This window comes from Protopterus annectens, chromosome 4.part0 (genome assembly GCF_019279795.1).
Source record: "Protopterus annectens isolate FY-2018-M chromosome 4.part0, PAN1.0, whole genome shotgun sequence".
Lineage (NCBI taxonomy): Eukaryota > Metazoa > Chordata > Ceratodontiformes > Protopteridae > Protopterus > Protopterus annectens.
The window spans coordinates 1,083,687,196-1,083,711,025 of record NC_056733.1 but is presented as its reverse complement, the minus strand read 5'-3'; the positions used below and the strand labels follow the sequence as shown (position 1 = coordinate 1,083,711,025).

At 43.3% G+C, this 23,830-nt stretch overlaps 1 protein-coding gene across 1 annotated transcript in view; it reads left to right on the top strand.

Moving 5' to 3' along the window:
• Nucleotides 1-23,830, top strand: part of WDR55 (WD repeat domain 55) — a 464,497-nt gene that overhangs the window by 226,979 nt on the left and 213,688 nt on the right. The window lies entirely within an intron of this gene.

The following is a 23,830-nucleotide window of genomic DNA, read 5'->3' as shown; positions in this document are numbered from 1 at the left end:
CAGATACTGGATCGAATGACATCAGAAGCTTAACCAATTGTTGAAGTCAGTCATTTTTTCCTTATACTGTGGTATCATTCTGGGTGAAGGCAGGATGCTACTAGGGTCATACCTGCCTGGGCCACGTGATCCGAGAGCTCTTCCATGTCTCTTTTCATGTAGTCCAGGGAGGTACCTCTCAAGTCATTCACTCCAACATGGACAATGACAGAGTCATATTTGTACTTGTTGTGGAGTGACTTGAGTGCATGCGTTATGTGGCGGATCCTGGCACCCGGCAGGCAGCAGAGTGTAATTTTCTCCTTGTTCAGCCTGGCGAGTGGGACATCAGTGTGCCTGACTATAGTGTCACCTATGACTAAAGTGCTGGGTACGTTGTCTTGCCTTAGAGGCTGTTGTTGGGTGTCACACTGGTGTTATGAGCTATGTGACACTTTGGTTGTGAGGAGTGTTTGTTTGCGTTTCAGTTTTGGAGGTCCTTGTTGCCTGGACAGGTTACTTTTAAGGGCCTCCGCATATGAGGGTTTAGTGTTGCTATGTGAGGGTGTTGGTGGTGTGGGTTTAGAAGGGCTATGTGTTGCTTGAGGTGTAGTACGATGTATACCAACCTGGTTATGGGTAAGTTTGAATTTGACGATATGTATATCGTCACAATTATTATAGGTCCCAGGTTTTATTATATTTGAGGTTTATGGATGACCTCATCTTTTTGTGGGAAGGCCCTGTGGATGCTGCTTCCCAGTTTGTGGAAGATTTACAAGTTAATAATATGGGTCTACAATTTGATGGTATCCAGTTGGGCATGGAGGTGAATTTTCTGGATATTAAATTTAGTCAGCTCAATACACGGTTACATAGTAAATTTGAGCAGAGAAACTAATTCCTATATGGAAGCAGCTGTCATCCAGTACACTTAATGAAAATATTACCCTACAATGAATTTTTGAGGATACATAGACTTTGTAGCAAGGATGAAGTCTTTAGTAAGGAGATTTTGGAATCTGAAAAAAGTGTTTTTGGATAGGGGTTATGACGTAAGGTCAGTTGTGGAAGCAAAAGCAAGAGTAATGGACTTAAGATGGCCGAATGTTTATACCAACTGTGGGGCCCACAGTATTAGTAATGTCTGTGATGATAGTAATAATGCCCCTTTTGAATATTCTGACAGTTTTAGTTTTAGTACAGACAGGAATAAAGTGAATTCTAAAGAAAGTTATTTTGTCACTACTTTTAATGTTATTAGTGACAAAATTGTGAATACTGTTAACCGGTTTGGCCTGTGCTACTTAGGGACAAGGAATTCAATTTATTACTGCCCAAAAGACTTCAAGTATCCTATAAGAGGGCTACAAATTTAGGGGATATGGCAGTACATAATCAGTTTGAACTCCTCACTCTGGGACTCGGTACAGAAATTTCAACCCTTAAAGGCACTATACTCTGTAATAAATGCTCTGTATACAAAAATATATTAATGGGCATTATTTGTCTGTAAGGTGTAATTTTAGCTGTAAAACTTGTGGGGTCATATATGGTTTAAAGTGCAGCTGTAATAACTTTTATATTGGGGAAACTAGTAGAAGCTTTAAGGTACGTTTTCAAGAACATTTAAGAGATATCAAAAATGCCAGAATAGACAGCCCTTTAGGTAGTCATTTTTTTTTTGGTTTCACAATTCAGATCCTGATCACATTTGTGGATGTGTTCTGAAGAAAGTTGAGGTATCCTTGGGTGAACTTGTTAGCTTAAGTAGTAAGCTTCGAAGAAAGGAAACTTTATGTATTTTGAAATTCAACACTCTGGAACCATTAGGGTTAAATAAAGAATGTGACTGGAAATATGTAATTTAATTAGCAGTGGGTGTGACTTGCTAATGATATGCGTATATTAAGTGAGATGTTTGTTACTGTTTTTTACTCTCTGAAGGCTGAACAGCCAAGGTGCTAAGTATAATAAATTTTTTTGTTTATTTTTAGCTTGTTCGTTGCTTTGTGGTATTTATTTCTAGGGTCATACCTGCCTGGGCCAGATGATCCGAGAGCTCTTCCATATCTATTTTCATGTAGTCCAGGGAGGTACGTCTCAAGTCATTCACTCCAACATGGACAATGACCGAGTCATATTTGTACTTGTTGTGAAGTGACTTGAGTGCATGCATTATGTGGTGGATCCTGGCACCTGACAGGCAGCTGACTGTAATTTTCTCCTTGTTCAGCCTGGCGAGTGGGACATCAGTGTGCTTGACTATAGAGTCACCTATGACCAAAGTGTTGGGTACCCTGTCTTGCCTTAGGGGCTGTTGTTGGGTGGCACACTGGTGTTATGAGCTATGTGACACTTTGATTGTGAGTGGTGTTTGTTTGCGTTTCAGCTTCGGAGGTCCTTGTTGCTTGGGCAGGTTACTGTTAAGGACCTACATATATGATATGAGGATTTAGTGTTGCTATGTGAGGGTGTTGGTGGTGTGGGTTTAGAAGGGCTATGTGTTGCTTGAGTTGTAGTGCGGGTGTTAACCTTCTCCTCTTGACTGTCCAGCACAATCTTGGGTGGAGAGAGCTTTGCTTCCAGTTTGACTGTGTAAGTGCATCTCTCGCAGGTTGTAGTGTTGGGTGGTAGGAGGAGAGGGTTGTCTGTGTACATGAAGCAGTTGCTGCATTGCCCTAGTGTGTAAATTCAATCACAGTTATTTAAACATCTCCTGCACTTGACAGCATGCATGTTTTACCACTTCTACATCCATATTTATCATACAACAAAGTTAATATTTAACAAATTGACAGAAACCCATATATAACCCAGAACTAAGGTACTTGTATATGCCTAGGTGTGAATGTACCTGTGTATGTCTTTATCTTTCTGTCTGTGTATGGTAGCAGTTGTTTTGATTGTGTAACATTTCACTGAATAATAATTGATTGAACACATTTGTCACAAAAAAAATTTAATTGTGATTGACTAAAATGTGTATAGTTAAGCAGCATTGATTCACTGTGTTTTCACTTTTAGGTTCATAGGTTCATACTAGGCTATCTGCCCTAGGGCATTTATAAGCCTAGCCAGAGTTGTGTGGCTTTCACCACCCCTTAGGTTGAAGAATACTATACCCATTAGTTTGCCGTGCCTCTGTCCAGCAGTGATACAGAGATTATCCCCGGGGTAAACCTACGATCTCCCATCCACTGGTCAAGATTCCTCTTGAACAGAGCCAGCGAGGTGCTCTGTCTCACATGGACCGGTATTCTGTTCCACAGCATAGGGAGTCTCTGGGTGATGAATCTGTCCCTCCAGCATGTCCTATTTATATGCGTGTTGAGGTTTAAGTCTCTTGCTCTTGTGGCTCTGGTGGATTTGGATTTTTTGAGGTGGAGCATGTCCATTAATTCCGGGTTGGACATGGCCTTGTATGTCAGGCACAGGTCACCTTGAGCAGACGGTATGTGACTGAATAGAGCTGGAGTTTCTTCAGTCGGGCAGCATATGGCATATTTTTGAGCCCCTTTATCCTTTTGGTGAGGAACTTTTGGGGTCTTCCAATTGCTGCAGGTGTCGGGTAAGATACATTCCGAATGGGGCATTGTACTCAATCATTGGTCTGATAAGTGAAGAGTACAGGGAACAATGACCTCCCTTGATCTGGATGTGAATCCCTTCATAATCAGGTGGGCAATGTAGAAGGTCCTCCTAACCACTTTGGCAATGTGAGTGTCAAAGAAAGGTTACTGTCAACTTGGGTCCCCAGGTCCCTGATAACCTCTTCTGTGCTTAATGGATTGCCACCTATGTGGTAACTTGGGGTTACCTTGTTTTTACCAAAGGGTATGACTATACATTTTTGGCGTTAGCTTAAGGCCATGGCTCTGGCACCAGTTATCCGTTTCTATGAGACCTCTCTGAAGGATATCTGTGTCTGATGGATTTTCAACTATGGCCCAGTTTGCAGTCATCTGCAAACTTTGTCAGCCACAATCCTCCTATGTTTGCCTGCACTTCTGAAAAGTAGATGCCGAACAAGAGGGGGCCAGGACTGAGCCCTGTGGGACACCGCTTGTGACCGGCTTGGAGTCTGACATGGCACCAGCAACTCTAACCCTGTGGGTTCTGTCCTTGAGCCAGTTTGCAACCCATCTTGTGACATATGGGTTTACATTTAAGCTGGTGAGCTTTTCTATGATACCCGAGTGGGGTATTGTGTCGAAAGCTTTTGCAAGGTCAAGGTAGGCCGTGTGAACTGCCTTACCCTCATCAATGGCCTTGGTGACTGTTTCAAAAAAGTCGACCAAGTTCAAGAGGCATGATCTGCCCTTGACAAAGCCGAATTGGGTAGGATCCAATGTCTGCAGGTCCCCTATGTCTTTATTTATGAGTTCCATTATGATCCTCTCCATAGCTTTGCAGACCAGGCTTGTTAAGCTTATGGGGCTGTGATACTGTGGATTTAGTATATTTAAGTAAGGAGGGTGTGGGGGTGCAGGAAGACTTGCTGCACTACAAAAAAAATTTTTTTGAGGTATATTTGGTGTAACGTTTTTTTCAGTCATCTGTGATTCAGTCAAAATAAGTACACTCCTGTATAAACTGTTATCAGGCTGTGGTACCAGGCAAAGACAGGAGAGGTGCGAGCATGGCAGCAAGCTCCCAAGACCAGAACTCAAACTGCTGTATCAACTAGAACCTTTTTTGCAAACAGAGGCCAGAACAACGCTAAAAATGTGTATGCTTCAAGCAGAGCCAGCTAGGACTTGAACCCAACTCCTCCAAGTCATTATTGCATTTGTTCTGCCTTTAAGCTGTTAAGATAGCTGAGAACTGAGTAAGGTTTGGAAGCCTTCTGTCTGTTTCATATGCACTCACACACTTGGGTCAGTGAGAACAAAGTAAAGCTATGATTCTGTATTCTGTGTTATATTTGTGGGATTCACACAGCACGCAGTGAGAACAGAGAAACTGAAGTTATACGTGGTTTCTGTTCTGCTGTCACTGATCTTTTCCTCTTTTATGTTGGAATTCTTTGTCTAAGTCTGAAAATGTCTGGATACGATGAAAGTACTTACTCAGATGGTTTAGAAAAAGTTTACCTGCTAAATTGTAAGTAAGATATTTTGTGCATGTCTGGGGATGAGCTTTTTACAGGTTTATAGGTATTTATTAGGCTGTTGATCCATGAAGCTCTTTAGAAGCCTAGTCCTGCATTCCCATAAAGTTTGTAATCCTTGTAATTTAAGTACAGATAGCCCACAAGTGGGCAGAACATTTATATTTTACCCCTGTCTGTAAGGGACAGTGGTACTAAAGAAGGGGTGAATTTGCGATTTTTCAGCCATTCATCAAAATTACTTTAGATCAGAGGAAGAGAAGTATTTAATTATTTTACATTTGTTTACTGGGAAAGTTTGCTTTATGTGGAAAAGAAGACTTTTCTAAACAAGTAGTATTCTCTGTGATACATATTTATCCCACCAGGATGTTCTAGTTATGATGCAGAAGCGATTAATCTCTGTTGAGAGGGTGTTTATGCTACTGTTGTAATTGCAGATGTGCAATATATCTGAGAGGATAGGGTCTGTTGTGGCTCTGTACGTGAAGCAGAGATCACCTGTTAGTAGTCTGCATGATGCCGAGAAGAGAAACAAGGCTTTGAGACTGTCACTGTAGTTTTGTGATTTAGGCCCTTGATTATCGTGGTGAGAAGGCATTGTGGTTGTTCAAGCTGTGTTAAATGTTTGTAAATTCACATACTGGTAGGAGGCATCAATACTCGTTGATCAGCCTAATAAGTGCTGGATACAGTGGAATGATCACGTCCCTGGACCTAGACGCTGTACTGTTATACACTCTGCAGTGAAAAATGACTTTCCTGTAATAGTGGATACATGCTGATAGAAGGATAGTTTGTTGTCACCATAGGTTCCAGGTGTCTAAATGCCAGGTTGATTCTCAGGGGTTTGTTTTTGATGTTTTAGTTACAGTGGATGTTATTCTTGTCGAAGGAGACTGTTACGCATGTGCTGGCATTTCATTTTTAGTCCATAGTTATGACACCAGCTATTTGTTTGGGAAGGAGTCTCTTGGAGAATCTTGGTGTTTTCCGGAGAATTTATGATGGCACCAACTTTACAGTCTCCTGCAGACTTGGGTTAGCCGTAAGTCCTGAATATTAGCTTTGACCCCCAGAGAATTAAATGCCAAAGAGGAGTGGCCCAAGCACTGAATGCTAGGATACACTAGTAGTGACACTTTTTCTGGAGGAGGTAGAGCCACCTGTTTTTATTTTCTGGATTCTGCTTGTAAGCCAGTTTGCTATCCCACAAAGCACATAGGGATTAACATTTAGCTGGGAGAGTTTATCAACAGTATAGGAATGTGGGATGGTGCTGAATACATTTGCAAGGTCTAGGTATGTAGTGTGTACTGTTTTTCCCTCATCCATTGCTTCAGTAACATTTTTTTTAAAAAGTTAACCAGATTAGTCCGGCAGAATCTGCCCATGACAAAACCAACCTGGCTTGGATAAAGAGTTTGTAGCATACTTGTATATTTATTATTTCTATAGTGAGTCTCTCCATAGCCTTACAGATGAGGGTGGTCAGACTTCAGGGTCTGTAATTACGTGAGTTCTTTGATGTCCTACCTTTGTGCAGGGGATAACCATTGATGCCTTCCATTCATCTGGCATAAAGCCTATTTGTAGGCTGATATTAGCTAGTGTCTATAGGTGTTTTGACAGGTCGTATTTCAGGCTAGTCAGTAGGCAGCCTGGTATGTTATCTGGCCCCATAGACGTGGTGTTCTTGGCCTTAGAAAGTGCTTTGAGAACTTTTCCTTTGGGATATGGGGAGTGTAGATGTGGGTATGTAATCTGGGAATGTAGGTGGAGAGGGGGTTTGAAGTTGGAGCTAACTTTATCTGCTGGTAGATTGACTGTTTCTTCAGAATCTGAGTATGTGACTTTAAGGTCTTTGTAGTGCTGGATATAGTTACATTTCTAACATAGTTAAAAAAGGCTTTATTGATATCTTTTGTCTGAATGGCTATTTTTACTTAATATCTAGCTTTGGTTAATTTGATCAGGGAACAGAGTTCCTGTGTTTTTGACATCCTCAGAGGTACATTTATTATTGCATGTTGTTGTGTATTTCGGCTTTTACCGGTTAGGGGTCGCCACAGCGGAACTCCGGTCCGCTAATGATTGGCAGCAGATTTTTACGTGCTGAGTTGCCAACCCTGACGCACAACCTTCAACGAAGGCACGCCCATTCACGCATGTCTCCACACAGAAGACGCTTTAGCTGAGAATTGAACAGGACAACGTCTTGCTGTGAGGCGACAATGCTACCGCAGCACCACCACCGCAGTTACATTTATTATTGTATGTGACTGTTTATTTTGTTGCAGAATTTGATGGTAAAGGATTACAGTGCAGTGGGATCATCAGATTGGAAGGGATATTGCATTTAGCCAGGTCATCAGTCCGTTTTAGTAGATTAGCCTTCCTTTATTTTTTTTATGTTTGAAGTTCATCTCTTATGCATGCTTTTAGATTTGTTTGACAATTCTAGCATTTGTGTGTGTCTATGTATACACATACATAAGTATTCATTATTACTTTAGTACTTTCATTTTGTTAACTAGGATTCGGACTGAGATTGTAGGAGTCCTTTATCAGCAGAGACTCCGGTTCATAGGTGTGTACTAGGCTAATGGCCCTGGAGCCTTTACAAGCCTAACCCATAGAATTACCGTGGCATCATGCCACCTGATCTTAGTTCCCAGTGCCTCTGTCGAGTGGAGCCAGTGGAGTGATCCCCGGGGTGAATTTTCTATTTCCCATCCATAGGTTCATAGGTTATAGGTTAGTACTAGGCTAACTGCCCTTGCGAGCCATTTTAAGCCTAGCCAATTATCCCTTGTGAGACTCAAACCCTGCACCTTGTGTTTGTAAGGCAAACACCTTAACCATTAGGCCACCTCAGATTCCTCTTGAAGAGGGCCAGTGAGGTGCTCTGTTTGACATGTATGGGAATTCTATTCCATATAGGTTCATAGCTGTGTACTAGGCTACAGGAAGCAAAAATGTCCATTGTTCAGTAACATACAATGAATTACAAATAGACTAACTTGCACTGTTATGCAGTAGTACAGCAGCAGTTTTTATTTGATATGCATGACTTCTGTGAAAAAAACAGCTAGTGTGGAAGGAGCAGTATGTGGAGTTTAGAAAGTATTTACTTATGCATATATTGAAACCAAAGATATAAGGAGAGAGTACACCATTGAAAAAGTGTGTCAGTGCAAAGGATATTGGGATTTTATCAGGTTGCATTCAGTAAGTGTGTGTGTCTTGTGTGTGTGTGTCTTGTGTGTGTGTGTCTTGTGTGTGTGTGTCTTGTGTGTGTGTGTGTCAGTCTCTGTGCGTGTCTGTCTGTGTGTCAGGGCTAAGTTACACTCCGTTTAATAAAAGATAACAAGAGTTAAGTGCTTTTGTCCATCCATTGGACTTGACCAGAACTGTTAAAACACATTACAAATCCTCCTTGTATATCTTAAGGTGTACCAATAATCTAATCAAACACCCTACCATCTTAAAGGAGCAAGTGTCATTAAACGTTCTTCCAAATACATCCAATCTATTATAAGTAGAAAAAACAAAAATTTGTATAAATTCCTTAAATAACAGACCAAAATAACCAAATAAAAACACAGTTATAAAACCTTTTGGGTATAATGTGACAAAAGTGTAATAAAACATCACAGTTTAGTTGCTCTCATTTTTAATACTGAATTAATTGAAATATATTCATTCAGACTGGGCTTTTGTGTAGCATCCAGTCTAAGTTGCCAGAGAAGTTCCTTGTGTTCAGTCTTATTTTCCCAAGCTCCTCCTCTGGCATCTTCTGGAACTATTTCAAGAATACCAAAAACACAATTTTTAAAACCCACGCATGTACAAGAATGGCTAAATAGTGCATTTTTTTGGTTAGCCCTTCTTGTATCATATAGATGTTCATAGATTTTTACATAGTTTTCTCTCTTTTCCCTACTTAAGATGAATAACATAAGTTACAAAAGAGCCAAGTAAACCAAACCCCCCCCCCGTATTGCAGTCGCCAAAAAGTAATATTTGTTCGAAAAACATTATTCAAGGTAACATTCTCTTTGTCAATAATATATTGAAAATATTTACACCTTCCATATGTAATAATCTCTTTCCTTGTAACCTGTTGATCTTTCTAACATTTCTTTGCTGTTTCTATGTACCTTGTGTATAAAGGTGGGTTTACTGCCTAAATGCTGGAAAAGGTCCGCATCCATTTTCAAAATCGCCCAATTCTGGGAAACTCTTTGTTACACCTTGGCTCAAACCATTATATTTAATAACCATAACATTTTGAAAATCGTCAGAAGTTTTGTATCTGTTTGAACCTATGTTCAGTAACAAATCTGTTTACCCATGCCTCCACTTCCTTCCTTAAGTGTATACATTATCTCCAAAGCGTATCCCCTGTCCAGGAACATAGAAGTCATATTATTTAGTTCTTCCCCAAAAAGAACTTCATCTGAGTTCATTCTGGCTGCCCGAATGAATTGTCCTTTCACAAAATTTTTCTTACAATATCTAGGGTGCCCACTTTTGTAGTGGAGGTAATTATTCAAAGACATCTCCTTTCTATATATATATACTGGACACTAAATTTTCAATGTGAAGTTGTTCTACCTCGCCGTTCATTCTGTACTGATGGGTTCGGAGCCGATCCCTTGGTTGCAATTCGGCCAATTGCAAAGCTCGAGGCCAAGTCCCTATCCCATGATGCGCCTAGTTACCCCAGATCTAGTTTGCTGCTGCAGGACGCCCATTTGTGCTGCCCCCTCCAGCGGCCACAGTGACCTCGGATGCTTCCCTGATAAGGGTGGGGGGTGGTATTATCAGGGAAAGACCGCCCAAGACACATGGACCGATCAAGAGACACATCTGTACGTGGATCGTGTGATGCAGAAACTGTTATTGGCACCGGCCTTGTTAAAAATGTTGTTGGCTTCAACCAAAATGGCTTCGGAGCCAAAGAGCCTTACACCAGCTCAAACTGTTCCTCCTCCAAGCCATGCTGGTCCTTCGGAGCCAGAGGAGTTGGACCTGTTGATTGTGGAACCCTTGGAACTGATGCCTGCTCCAATGTCTTCGACTTTGTTCACTCTGACATCCTCGGTGCCGATCGAGGATTCTAGGAGCCAACACTCTCTAGTCAGGTCCGGGGAGGATAGTCGGACTGACTTGTCTGTTCTGACTCTACCTCTTGGGGCTTCGGCTCGGATGAGCTCGGCTCCTACCTCTGGTTTGGAGCCCACTGTCCCGGTGCTGGGGGTATCGCCAGTTTCCTCGGATCCGTCTGTTCCCTCGCATCGAAGCAGAGGTGCTTTCGATGTCATGGGGAGAGTCATGTCTCCTAAGACATCCTCGACCTCAGGTCTGGCTTCCTTCTCCCCTAAAGCGCCTGTGTCTGCTTCTGCCTCACACATCCTGACCAAGCATAGAGACCCAGAGCCTCAGGAAGCCCCATTGGGTGGCCATTGATCTTCCGAGACCTCACCAGAAACTCCCACTGATGAGGTTCCCAGGAAGAGGGTTTGTAAGAGGAAACATCTAGACTCCCCCCAGGAGTCTCTTAACATATGATACTGACTTGGATGAGTCAGAAGGGTCCCCACGGTCCCCCTCTGAAGACATCTCATTTGCTGAGATACTTGAAATTCTGAGGCAGAGGGGTGACTGGCAGTCCAAAAACCCTACTGAGGACGAGTCAGTTCTCCTGAAGGCTTTCGGTTCTCAGCCCTCCACCTGTTGGGGGTCTCCGCCCTTCGATGAGCTGATGCAGCTGGTCTCACAAAGGGCGTGGGAATCTTCGGATACTGTGGAGCCTCTTCCTAGGAAGCCTAATAAGTTAATTTCTGCCCCCCTGACAAATCTTTCTTGACAAAAAGTGTGCCAGTTGAAGCCATGGTGGTGGTGGCATCCACCAAAAAGGAAATGTCTGAAACTTCCTCGTCTATCCATCCTCCTAACAGAGACTCCAGGATCATGGATAGATATGGGAAGCGCATGTTTACTTCAGCGACATTTGCTCTTCGTTCGCTCAACTATCTAACCCATTTTACCAGATTACAAAGAGATCTCCTTAAAGATCTAGGAGATACTCTTCAGGATACAGTAGCTGCAGGAGCCACCGACTAAAGTTGCCACCCAGCTTGCTACCCTCAGTTCTATAGTAAACTCATCCATGCATCTCATTTCATATGCAGCTGATGGAAAGAGTAGGGCAGCGGGTACAGGAGTTGCTCTTAGGAGACACTCCTGGATGCGCTTGTGTTCCTCCGCGGAGCCCTTAAAGTCATCCTTCATGAATACCCCCTTCGATGGCTCGTCCCTTTTCGGGCCTAAAGTGAAGGAAACCTTAATCAGGTGTAAGCAGAATGGAAAGACTCTGTTTGCCGTTGAGGTCCATTTTTCCACCCCTAGCAGACCCTACCCTAAGGGTCAAAGGGGAGGAAAAATGTGGTTCTGAAAAGTCCAAGGAGCCTTTCAGGACACACGTGGTGAACCCCACTCCAGAGGCAGAGGAGGGGGCAATAATGGAAGATGCCGCCGTTGCGACAGAGGGAGTCTGCAAAACCTGGGTGACAGAGATCACTTCTTTGGGAAGCCCTACCAGCACTCCTGAAAGGAGGCCCAACTGTCCTGCTCTGGAGGCAGTCGGGGTAGCTTATCTTTGTACCTAGACGCCTGGCTCAAAATAACAAAAGACAGCTGGGTACAAAGTATCATTTCCAGAGGATACCTCATCCCATTCACCACATCCCCTCCACCCATAAGAAAAATCCTGGATGTTCCACCCAGTTGCAGGGAACAAGCAACAATAGAGGTCCAAACGTTGCTAAGAAAGAGTCATCCAACTAGTCCCAGCAGACCAAAGTAATTCCGGAACTTACTCAAGATTCCTTTTAGTTCCAAAAAAGACGGGGGACTGGAGACTCATGTTAGACCTCAACAGACTGAACAAATCTGTAAAGAAAGAAAAGTTCAAGATGGTCACACTTCAGTCTATACTTCCCTTCTTAGGGAAAGACAGTTGGATGTGCTCGATAGATCTCAAGGATGCGAACTACCACATAAAAATGGCCAGGCCATCCAGGGATCATCTGCGCATCCGGCTGGGAGCCAATCATTACCAGTTTTGAGCCCTGCCCTTTGGCCTCACTACAGCCTCCAGTGTGTTCACCAAATGCATGGCAGTGGTCACGGCTCACCTGAGGCATTTAAGATTCCATGTGTTGTCGTACCTAGATGATTGGCTCCTTACTGCCACCACCAGGCATCAACTCATTCAGGCCAGGGCGTCCACTCTGTCACTCTGCAATCAACTGGGCATTACAATCATCTCAGAAAAATCTGCCTTGTCACCATCAGGGCATATTGTTTTTATTGGAGCAGAACTGGACACCACCACCACCACCACCACACTGAGACTTTCAATAGAACAAGTCTTTCTTCATCAGCATGTCAGCGTTCTGATATCCAAAGACAAAGCACCAGCATCAAAAGTTCTGAAATTGTTAGGCCTGATGGCAGCAGCAATTCTAACCATACCACTAGGTCGTATGCACATGTGGTTACTACAATGGCTGTTCACTCAATGGTCTTACCGAGAGCTTCCCATGTCTCGCATGATGATCACAAATTCTGCAAAAAGGATCTTCAGTGGTGGTTGTCCTCACTTCATGTTACGATATCAATGTCCTAGAGATGAGAGCAGTACTTTTGCGTTGCAGTACTTTCTCTTCCTCTGGGTAAGATTGCGAGTCAGACAGACAACGTCAGTGGTCTGGTATTTGAACAAACAAGGAGGAACTAGGTCTTACCCCCTTTATTGCGAGGCTCTCAGAATATGGCAGTGGGCTATTTCCACCCAGCGTTTTCTGTTGGCAACACACATCCCGGGGAAATCCAATGTGATAGCAGACAAGTTGAGCAGAGCAATCTTGTTACCCCACGAGTGGTCCCTCAAGATGGAAATAGCGGACAGGATATTCCGCAGGTGGGGGACAGCCTTGCTGCGACCTTTTTGCCAGTCACATGAACACGAAATGTAGAAGCTACTTTGCCCGGATTCCCCCTCCGGGAGAAGCCCCAAGGGACGCACTCGTACACGATTGGCCTCTGGGTCTCCTCTATGCATTTCCACCAATCCTGTTGATACCCAAGGTTCTACAGACAGCAAAAACCCTGGGAAGGACCATCATTCTAATTGCCCCTCATTGGCCTCGTCAGATTTGGTTCCCCTTCCTTTGACCTCATCTTTTTGAGGACCCTTGGATTCTGGACCCAGTTCCGGACCTTCTGACGCACTCGGGGGAACTTCATCCCTCTCTGCAGTCCCTGAAGCTGACAGCTTGGCTGCTCCAATTCCCATTATAGCCAGGTTCCATAACCTTTCCAATGAGATGCAACAAATTCTCTTATCCTCTCATAAATCATAAATAAGCTATATCTTAGCAAATGGAAAAAATGTTCTATGTGGGTCTCTAAAAACAATATTGATCCTTACCAAGCCCCTATGGCCTCCATTTTTGAGTTCTTGACTATGATTTTCAACAAAGGAGCTGCAGCAGCAACAGTTCATGTTTAACTTGCTGCCATTTCTAATTTTCATCCTGGATTGGAAGGATTGAATATTATGTCACACAAGTTACCCAAAGCCTTTCTCAAAGGGACCTTACATATTAGACCACCTGTGAAATCTCCCTATTCTCCATGGAATCTAAATTATATGCTTTCCTGCATAATTAATTTAATTTGAACTAGCTTCCTCATGTGACCTCAAATTTTTGTCATGGAAAACCATCTTTTTAGTGGCTATTACTTCTGTCCGCACAGTGTCAGAGCTTCAGGCTTTATCCATCAAGCCTCCTTATTTGATATTCCATGCTGACAGAGTCTCACTTAGAACAAACCCCTCTTTCTTGCCCAAAGTTTGCACTGAAACTAATGTCAACCAAATTATTATTTGCCAGTCGTTTTTCCAAAACCATTCAAACAATTTAGAGTACGTGCTGCACAAACATGATGTTCACAGGCAGCTCAGATTTTATTTGGATAGAACAAAAGATTTCAGGAAATCAAACCAGCTTTTCGTTTCATTTTCAGACTCCAGGAAGGGTAGACCAGTGGCTAAAACAACTCTCTAAATGGTTATCTGATTGTATCACCTTTGCTTATTCAGCTGCTAACATGCCTTTACAGCATAAAATTGAGGCTCACTCAAATAGAGCTGTTTCTACATCCTCTGCCTTTTCTGCCAGACTTCCTGTTGATAACATTTGTGCAGCAGCCACTTGTTCAAAACCTCATACCTTTATCACGCATTACAAAGTTGACAGGCCCTCCTTTGGATCCAGGGTCCTGAGAAATATACTCCCGTGAGCAACCCGAGGTTGATGGTGCTTGGAACGCTACCCATCAGTAAATAATGAACGGTGAGATAGAACAATTTCACGTAAAGAAGTTACCATAACGTTCCATGCGAGTTCATCTCGCCTTCATTCTTGCGTCCCTCCCTCCTACCCCCTCCTGGGCTGTTAGATGACTGAGATGCTGGATCCATCCTGGTTGCTCAGTCCTTCTATACCTTCTCTTAAGAGTGAAAGAATAACATATGGTATTGTTATATGCAGCAAATAAGATCTGAGGTAATTCTAGGTGCATCATGGGATAGGGCCGATTCGAACGTTATGGTTCATAGGTTCATACTAGGCTATCTGCCCTAGGGCATTTATAAGCCTAGCCAGAGTGTGTTTGGCTTTCTCCACCCATTTTAAATGAATTTTGCTATGCCCTTTTTCGAGGTTAGTATACTGTGCCATTGTCTAACAGTGCCACAGAAGTGATACCCGGAGTAAACCTACGATCTCCCATCCACTCATCAAGATTCCTCTTGAAGAGTCAATGAGGGACTCTGCCTAACCTGGACTGGGATTTTATTCCAGAGTGAAGGGAGCCTCTGGGTTATGAATCTGTCCCTCCAGCATGTCCTATTTATTTCAGTGCTGAGGTTCAAGTCTCTCGAGCGCGTAGCTCGATGGGATTTGGATTTTCTGAGGTGCAGCATGTCCATTAATTCCGGGTTGGACATGGCTTTATATGTCAGGCACAGATTGCCTCTGAGCAGGCGGTATGCCACTGAGTATAGGTGGAGTTTCTTTAACCGGGCAGCATATGGCATCTGTTTGAGCCCTTTGATCCTCTTGGTGAGGTACTTTTGGGGTCTTTCAAGTTGCTGCAGGTGTCTGGTAAGGTGCATCCCAAAAGGGGCATTGTACTCAATTATGGGCCTGATGAGGGATGAGTAAAGCGGCACGATGACCTCCCCTGTTCTGGATGTGAATCCCTTCATGATTAGGTGGGCTATATAAAATGTTTTTCTAACCACTTAGGCCACGTGGTTGTCAAATGAGAGATTGCTATCAACTTGGGTCTCCAGGCCCCTAATTACTTCTTCCGTACATAATGGATTACCACCTATGTGGTAATTTGTGGGCACTTTGTTTTTGCCAAAGGGGATGACTATACACTGGTAAGTACATAACTTTTTTTTTTCTTTCATTTTGAGGTGAATATCCAGGAAGTGTATGTTGTATACATTCCTATTGTGTGTAAAAACATAGGAATGTAGGCAAAGTTGCCTCTGTTTCTGTAGGGTCACCCTTCCATAAACAAACAAAAAAAAACAAATTGTCCAAAAATCTTGAGTAAAAGGACCATAGTGGGGTAAATCTAGAATTAAAACCAAATTTTTTCTCCCAACATAGCTTAGTAATGTTAGCACAAATGGGGGCACATACTGCCCCATTGCTAACCCACTGATCTATTTAAAATATTCGCCCTTGAAGTGCAAAAAGTTGTTGGTCAACACCAACTCCATTAGGTCCACCACAAACCAAACTCCACTGACATCAAACATTTTGCTTTCTAAGATTATTTGTTCAAAAAATTCTAGTCCCTTTTGCTGAGGGGTACACATGAAAAGGTCTACTATATCCACAGTTAAAAAGCATGTTTGCTCATTACAAGAATTTACATCTAGTTAAAAGTCTCAAGAGTCACGCAGAATGTGTGGGTACAGATTCAGTAGAGCCTTGCCACTGTTAGCCTATACGGTGGATCCACTACATTTTTGTGAACTTTAGGGATGCCAAATGCAGTGGATTCTTATTGAGCAAAAATCATAAATGTCAGGGATAATTACTCCTTGAAAAAGGGCACCATCCAAGAACAGATCTGTCTTCCTGTACGCTACATTGATCTCATTCCTAGATATAACCATGTAACTGGTGTCAAGAAGCATATTAAATATTTTGTTAATATAGTCCATTTGTATCGCTATCCTATCTCCCCACCTTTATTGGGTTTCATAATCCTAATGGATTCATCTTGTGATAAACCCTCCAACAAACAACTTTCCTCTTTAGTCAAATTGTGGAGACTCCTTAATTTTCCACTATGTAAAGTGTAGAGGTCTCTTTCACAAGCCTTTTCAAAGGTATGCAAAACCCTATGGAGTGGAGGGTTAAAAGTACTTTTTTTTTTCTAAATGGCTATTCAAATTGTCCTCATTAAGAAAGGACAAATTCAACTTCCTAGTAAAAAGTTTCAAATCAATTATTGTTTCTGCTATGTTTCCTTTGTGTCTTGGAATGAATTTAAACCCTTTTCTGAATAGTGTAAAGTAAGAAATATCAATGACCCTATCGGAATAATTAAAAATTTGAAAACCATCGTGGATCAACATCTTTCCTTCATATTTAACTTCAGTGGAATTTAGCCAGTTGCCATCTACCTGATGTCCTTCATGGATGCATCTGCAGTCATAACAAGTGGGTTGTCCTGTCGTCAGGCAGCCCTGCAGTCGGCCGGATTCCAAAGTCCGGGTCCGGCTTCGGCTGATGTCGCACTCCACCCGACGTCATCTCTGTTGGTCTTCGGGTATAAAAGCATCAGCCGACGCCATTTTCCTCAGTCTTTCTTGCCGCGTGGCGCCCGAAGCAGAAGCTGTTCGCAAGTGCCGGTCGGTCGGATCCAGAGATTACTTCTACCGAATACTACTTCGAAGACTTCTAAAGCTAAGTACCCCGTTGGGGACTCTTTCTTGCCTCAGCCGATGTCAGAAAAAGTTAACAATTGTTTAACCTGTGGGAAACAAATACCTCATAAAGATTTCCACTCTTACTGTCTGCCTTGTTTAGGCCCAGCCCATGACGTAGCAGCCTGTTCGGCCTGTGCCTCTTTCAACCGACGAACGCTTAGGCGTCGGTCGGAGTTTGCAGAACAGTTTTTCGGTACTGATTTTGTGTACATTATGCCGTCGGATCCTCCGACTACCCAATCTTCCAAAAAACGCAAAGATAAAGACCGACACTCGCGGTCCGCGGTTTCGGCCGAAACCACGGCAAAGCAAACCGCGAGTGTCTCGGTTTCGGCCGAAACCGAGAAAACTGCTCAAAGTACAGCTGAACCTTTTCTTACCTCTGAGGCCCCTGCTACAATTCTTGAATCGACCTCAGAAATTTTACCCACTACAGTGGTTGATTTATCAGACACCATCCCCTTGGATGTCTCTACCCCAGCACGTGGTGCTGCTAGGCCTCCAGCAGCCATGTCCATTAAGGCCTTTGCCAGGGCTAAAGCAGCCAAGACTACTAAATCAGTGCCTGTTAAAACCCCCTCATCCAGGCCCTCTTCTAGTTCTCAAATGCTTTCTTTGGCAGAAGATTTAATTTCTTTAATTAGAGAATTCTCCTTTGGGGAAACCTTGCATGCCATGCGAGAACAGTTCCAATGGCAGCAACAGGATTTTTCAGACTCCAGAAAAAGACTTAGGACCTTTCTGCACCTCCCACAGCACAGGCCCTTAGCTATACCTCCTGTTCTCTCTGTGGTGGATGATGCTTTCAATGATGTTTGCTCCGCTCCAGACTCTTTACCCCCAGCCCCTGCCAAACCAGACAGATTTTACAGGGTGCCAGATACTCATCACCACCTTTACAAGGCCCCACTTGCAGACCCAGAAACTATATCCCAGGGTCCCAAGGCAGTAGCCGCGACCACAGCTAAAACCCTATTCCTTCTGAAAGGGAAGCAAGGTCACTAGACAGATGGGGTAAAAGGTCTACACTTCAGCTACTCTCTCAGCTAGAGCTTTAAACTGTCAGTTTCACATGATACAATACCAAGAGTTTATGCTTGATCAGTTAACTAAGAAACTAACTACTGATGAATCTCTTGATAAGAAATATGTATTAGAGATGGTAAATAACATACAACAGGTTAGCAACCATTCCTTAAAATGTGGCTATGATGCACTGGAGGCTTCATTTAGATCAGCCATGACAGGCACAGTGATAAGAAGGCATGCATGGCTAAAGGAACAAGCTTTACCGGATCATGTTAAAGCTAAGTTGCTAGATGCTCCTATGGACAAGACAAGTTTGTTTGGTACACCTGCCCAGCAGGTTATGAAGAAAATGGAAGAAAAGGCAAAATCTGTTCAAACTGTTAAAGATTTCTTGCAGGTTCAACCCCCAAGGTTTAGCAGGAACTGGCCTGCTAAAAATTGGTCCTTTCCTGACTCCACAAAATTTCAAAGGGGCAGAAATAGACGTTCCAGAGGCAGAAACCAATCCAGAGGAGGTGCCTACAGAGGACGACAGTGGCAAGGTAGAAGCAGAGGCACAGACACAGCCACTGCCACTACATCAGCACAACCACAGTGACTTAATCCTAAATCCGCCTACCAGGGAACAAATAGCAGCCCCTCTAGGCGGAAAGTTAACCTTATTTTCAAAGAACTGGCACTACATAACAAAAGACAAGTGGATTTTACAAACCATAGATCAAGGTTACGGTTTCACTTCCACACTTTACCAGTCAAAAGAGGAATGCCAAATCTACCTCCAAATCAAAAACAGAGGCTCTACGCCAGATAATGGAGTTAGCAAACATGAGAGCTGTGGAAAGAGTGCCAACAGCAGAACAAGGAAAGGGTTCTACTCCAGACTATTCCTAGTTCCAAGAAAGGAAAAAGTTGGAGACCAATTCTCGATCTGTCCACCTTAAATACATACATCATTGTCCCAAAATTCAAAATGCTGACCCTACAGCAACTTCTTCCCATGCTGGGCAAGGAGTCTTGGCTGGTAACTCTAGATCTCAAGGAGGCATACCTGCACGTCCCCATTCGACCAATCTGCAGAAGATACCTCAGATTTCTTGCAGGATCAGAGCACTATCAATTCTCAGCATTGCCCTTTGGCTTATCTACTGCCCAGAGTATTCACAAAATGCCTGGCATCAGTAATCGCCCATTGCAGACTACAGGGAATACAAATTTACCCATACCTGGACGACTGCCTGCTACAAGGGGACAACAAAAGCAAGCTGACAACAGATTTACAAAGGGTCATTTACTTGCTACAAGGACTGGGATACACAGTCAATTTACAAAAGTCAAGGCTGATACCATCCCAAACAAGGACATTCTTGGGCTGAATTGGACACAGTACAACAAATGGCATTCCTGACTACAGAAAAACAAAAAACTTCCTCTTTACTTCTTGGCACTAACAAAACTGAACAAGTTAACAGCAAGAAAATTTCTACAGGCCTTGGGCTTCATGGCATCATGCATAATCTTGGTCCCATTTGCCAGACTACATATGAGGAAACTACAGTGGTACCTAAAGAATTTATGGTCCCAACACAGACACAGTCTAGAAACAGAAATCCCACTAATTCCATGCTTAAAACAGGAGTTCCTATGGTGGGCTCAGGCATGCCAGTCAAACCCAGGCCTGCCCTTCCGCAGATGTCAACCAAGCCAGACCATCACAACAGACGCTTCAGACCTAGGATGGGGGGCCCACATGCTGGACAAATGCGTGCAAGGATTGTGGACACAGGATCAACTTCACCTGCACATCAATCTAAAAGAAATGCTGGCAGTAAAACTGGCAATCCAAAAGTTCAAACCATTCCTCAAAGAGGGCCAGTTGATGATAAGGACAGACAACACCACAGTCATGTGGTACATCAACAAACAGGGAGGCACTCATTCATACCCCCTATGCAGAATGACCTTGGAGCTGTGGACCCTGGCTCTCAGCTACAACATTCAGTTACAGGCAGTATTTGTACCGGGGAAAGACAATACTCTAGCAGACATACTAAGCAGAACCACTTCGAATGCCCACGAATGGAAGCTGCACCCGGACATCTTCAAGACCATCTCAAAGAAATGGGGAATGCCACAGATAGACCTATTCGCATCACCTCTCAATCACCAGCTCAAAAATTCTGCACAAGGACATTCCACCCACTAGCATGGAAAGTGGACTCACTCTCCTTCAACTGGAAAGGCCTAACAGCATATGCATTCCCACCTCTTCCCTTGATACACAAGGTACTACTAAAAATCAAGGAAGAACGTCCAAGGATAATCCTGATAGCCCCAAACTGGCCAAGACAACACTGGTACCCACTACTGAAGAGCATGTCTCGGAACAACATGTGGCCAATACCCCTGATGCCTTTAATGTTAACTCAGAACAACTACAGCATCATACATCCAAACCTAAAAACGCTGCAACTGACTGCATGGAACATCACATAGCAGCAGCTAATCCAGAACTTTCCCAAAGAGTTAAAGACATTATTCTTGAAGCACGCAGACCTTCAACAAGAAAGAACTATGCTGGAAAATGGAAAAGGTTTGTCATTTGGAGTACCGAAAGAGGAAAAGATGTGTCAAACATAGATATGCCTAACATTCTGGAGTATCTGGCGAACTTCTTCATTCAGGCCTGTCCTACTCCTCCATCAAGATACATGCATCAGCTATTTCAGCAGAATACAGCTTTGATCCACCTGTTTTTCGCACCCTTTGCTCAGGCAGTTCCTCAGAGGAATCAAGAATGTAAAACCTCCAAGGAAACCACCATTACCAGCCTGGGACTTAAACTTTGTGCTAGAAAAGTTGACACTAGCACCCTTCGAACCAGCAGCAACAGCAGACCTACAACACCTGTCATGGAAAACTGCTTTCCTACTGGCAATTACTTCAGCAAGGAGGGTTTCAGAACTACAGGCCTTAATGGCAGTGCAACCCTTCCTAATCTTCCACCAAGATAGAGTGTCCTTGAGGACTAATCCTACATTTATGCCCAAGGTGGTATCCAGAGTATCTTTAAACCAGGCAATCCACCTACCTACCTTCTTTCCCAACCCACAAAACAGAGGGAAAGAATACTGCATACCTTGGATGTACATAGACAGCTACGCTACTACTTGGACAGAACAAAAAATAGCAGAAAGACTGACCAACTTTTTGTAGCCTATGCAACAGGAAGAGAAGGAAAAGCTATTTCCAAACAGACAATCTCCAAATGGATAGGAAATTGCATACGATACTGTTACTCCTTCCATGGAAAACCAATTCCACAGAACATAAGACCTCACTCTACAAGGGCAACAGCCACTACCACAGCCTTCTTACGAGGAGTGGCAACCAAAGACATTATTGAGGCGGCTACTTGGACCTCTGTGCATACATTTGCCAAGCATTATAATTTGCCTCTTTATTCCAGATCCCGAGCAGGGTTTGCCACTGCTGTACTGCAAGGGATCCTAAACACACCATAATCTACCTTTATCCTCCTCCCTAGTTGGCTATGGTATTCTACCCACTTGTTATGACTGCAGATGCATCCATGAAGGACATAGTACAGTTTTGTACCTACCATAAATGTAGATGTCCGAACTGGATAGCATCTGCAGTCAGGATTACCCTCCCTCCTTCCCTCTGTGGTACTCCTAGGGTGTTTACCCTCCTAATAGCTAGCTCTTGGGGAGTCTTTATGGTGTATTTGTTTGTATATATGTACATATATGCTTATTGTTGTGTTTACCTCTATCTATTTGGAAACATTGGCATCTATCCAAATTTTACCCTGCAAGAGGGCTACTGGCATCTGGGGCAAGAAACACTGAGGAAAATGGCGTCGGCTGATGCTTTTATACCCGAAGACCAACAGAGATGACGTCGGGTGGAGTGCGACATCAGCCGAAGCCGGACCCGGACTTTGGAATCCAGCCGACTGCAGGGCTGCCTGACGACAGGACAACCCACTTGTTATGACTGCAGATGCTATCCAGTTCGGACATCTACATTTATGGTAGGTACAAAACTGTACTTTCTTGTTCATTCTGGGGGCTTGTCCCCTTCCTATGTAACTCATCCTCCCCCTCCCTCCTGAACTCACCTGGGTCTGGGGTAAAAAATGCCCTCTTTCCCTTATCTTTTGTATCTTCTCTAACTGTCTGGGTTTGGGGGAATTGATAACACCATAGTTCCCTAAAGGGGCTTCACTGGTCTCTGGGTAATCATCATATTCCTCTGTGTCCCTGTAGTCTGGATTGAGTTGTAAATTGGACTCCCTAACTACCTCTCCACTATCATTTCTATCCAACCTAACCATACCTTCACTTAGGAGATGCACTTTATAATCATTACTCTCCCCAAGTAATTTCTTTTCCTTTCTCTTAGTCACTTGGGCAACATGCTTATTAACAAAAGAAAAAACACCATCAAATTTATTCTGGTATTCATTAAACAAAAGCTCACTTGTAATGGCTTGTTCCAAACATGGAATCTCCTTCTAAAGGACTTCTCTACATCCACTTTTGAATTTAATTATAAGCTCCAACAATTCCATCCCAAGTCTATTGAACATTTCAATCAAACAAAAATATTCCCTAGACCCATGCAGGACCGCAATGGGAAATTTATACAACCTTAACCCCTTGGGAATCTGTGCACGTGTCAAACATTTTTCATAGGTCCATAGGTGTGTACTAGGCTAATGGCCCTGGAACCTTTAAAAGCCTACCACATAGAAGTGCCCTGGCATTGTGCTGCCCGTCATTAGTTCTCAGTGCCTCTGTCAGGTAGATCCACTGGAGTGATCCCCGCAGGGTGAAATTTCCCATCCACTCATCAAGATTTTTCTGCTTGACATGTATGGAAAGTCTATTCCTGAGCATGGGCAGTCTCTGGGTTATGAACCTGTCCCTCCAGCATGTTCTGTTGATTGTGGTAATGAGGTTGAGGTCTCTGGAGTGTGTGGTGTGGAGGGATTGGGATTTCTTTAGATGTAGCATTTCTAACAGAGCTGGGTCAGACATGGCTTTGCAAGTCAAGCAGAGATCGTCTTTTCGTACTCAATATGAGACTGAGAATAGCTGGAGTTTTTTTGAGTCTGTCCATGTAGGACATGTCTTTAAGGCCTAGGATCCTCTTCGTGAGGTTACTTTTGTGGCCCCTCCAGCTGTTGCAGGTGTCTAGTGAGGTACATACCAAATAGGGCATTATACTCTGATTGGTCTAATGAACGAAGAGTAGAGAGAAATAATGACCTCTTCCTTCCTGGATGTAAAACCCTTGTTAATGAGATGTACCATATTTGAAGGACTTTCTGACCACAGTGGCAGTGTGGTGGTTGAAGGAATGGTCTGTCAACCTATGTCCCCAGATCTCGTATGTTCAGTGGGCTCTCATTTATGTGGTAATTAGTGGGAACTGAGTTTTTCCAGGAGGGGATGACTATGTATTTTTTGGCATTAAACTTAAGGCCATGGTTTCGACATCAGTCATTGGTCTCAGTGAGGCCTTTCTGTTGGATGTCTACATCACTTAGGGAGTTAATAATGGCTCCCAGCTTGCAGTCGTCTGCG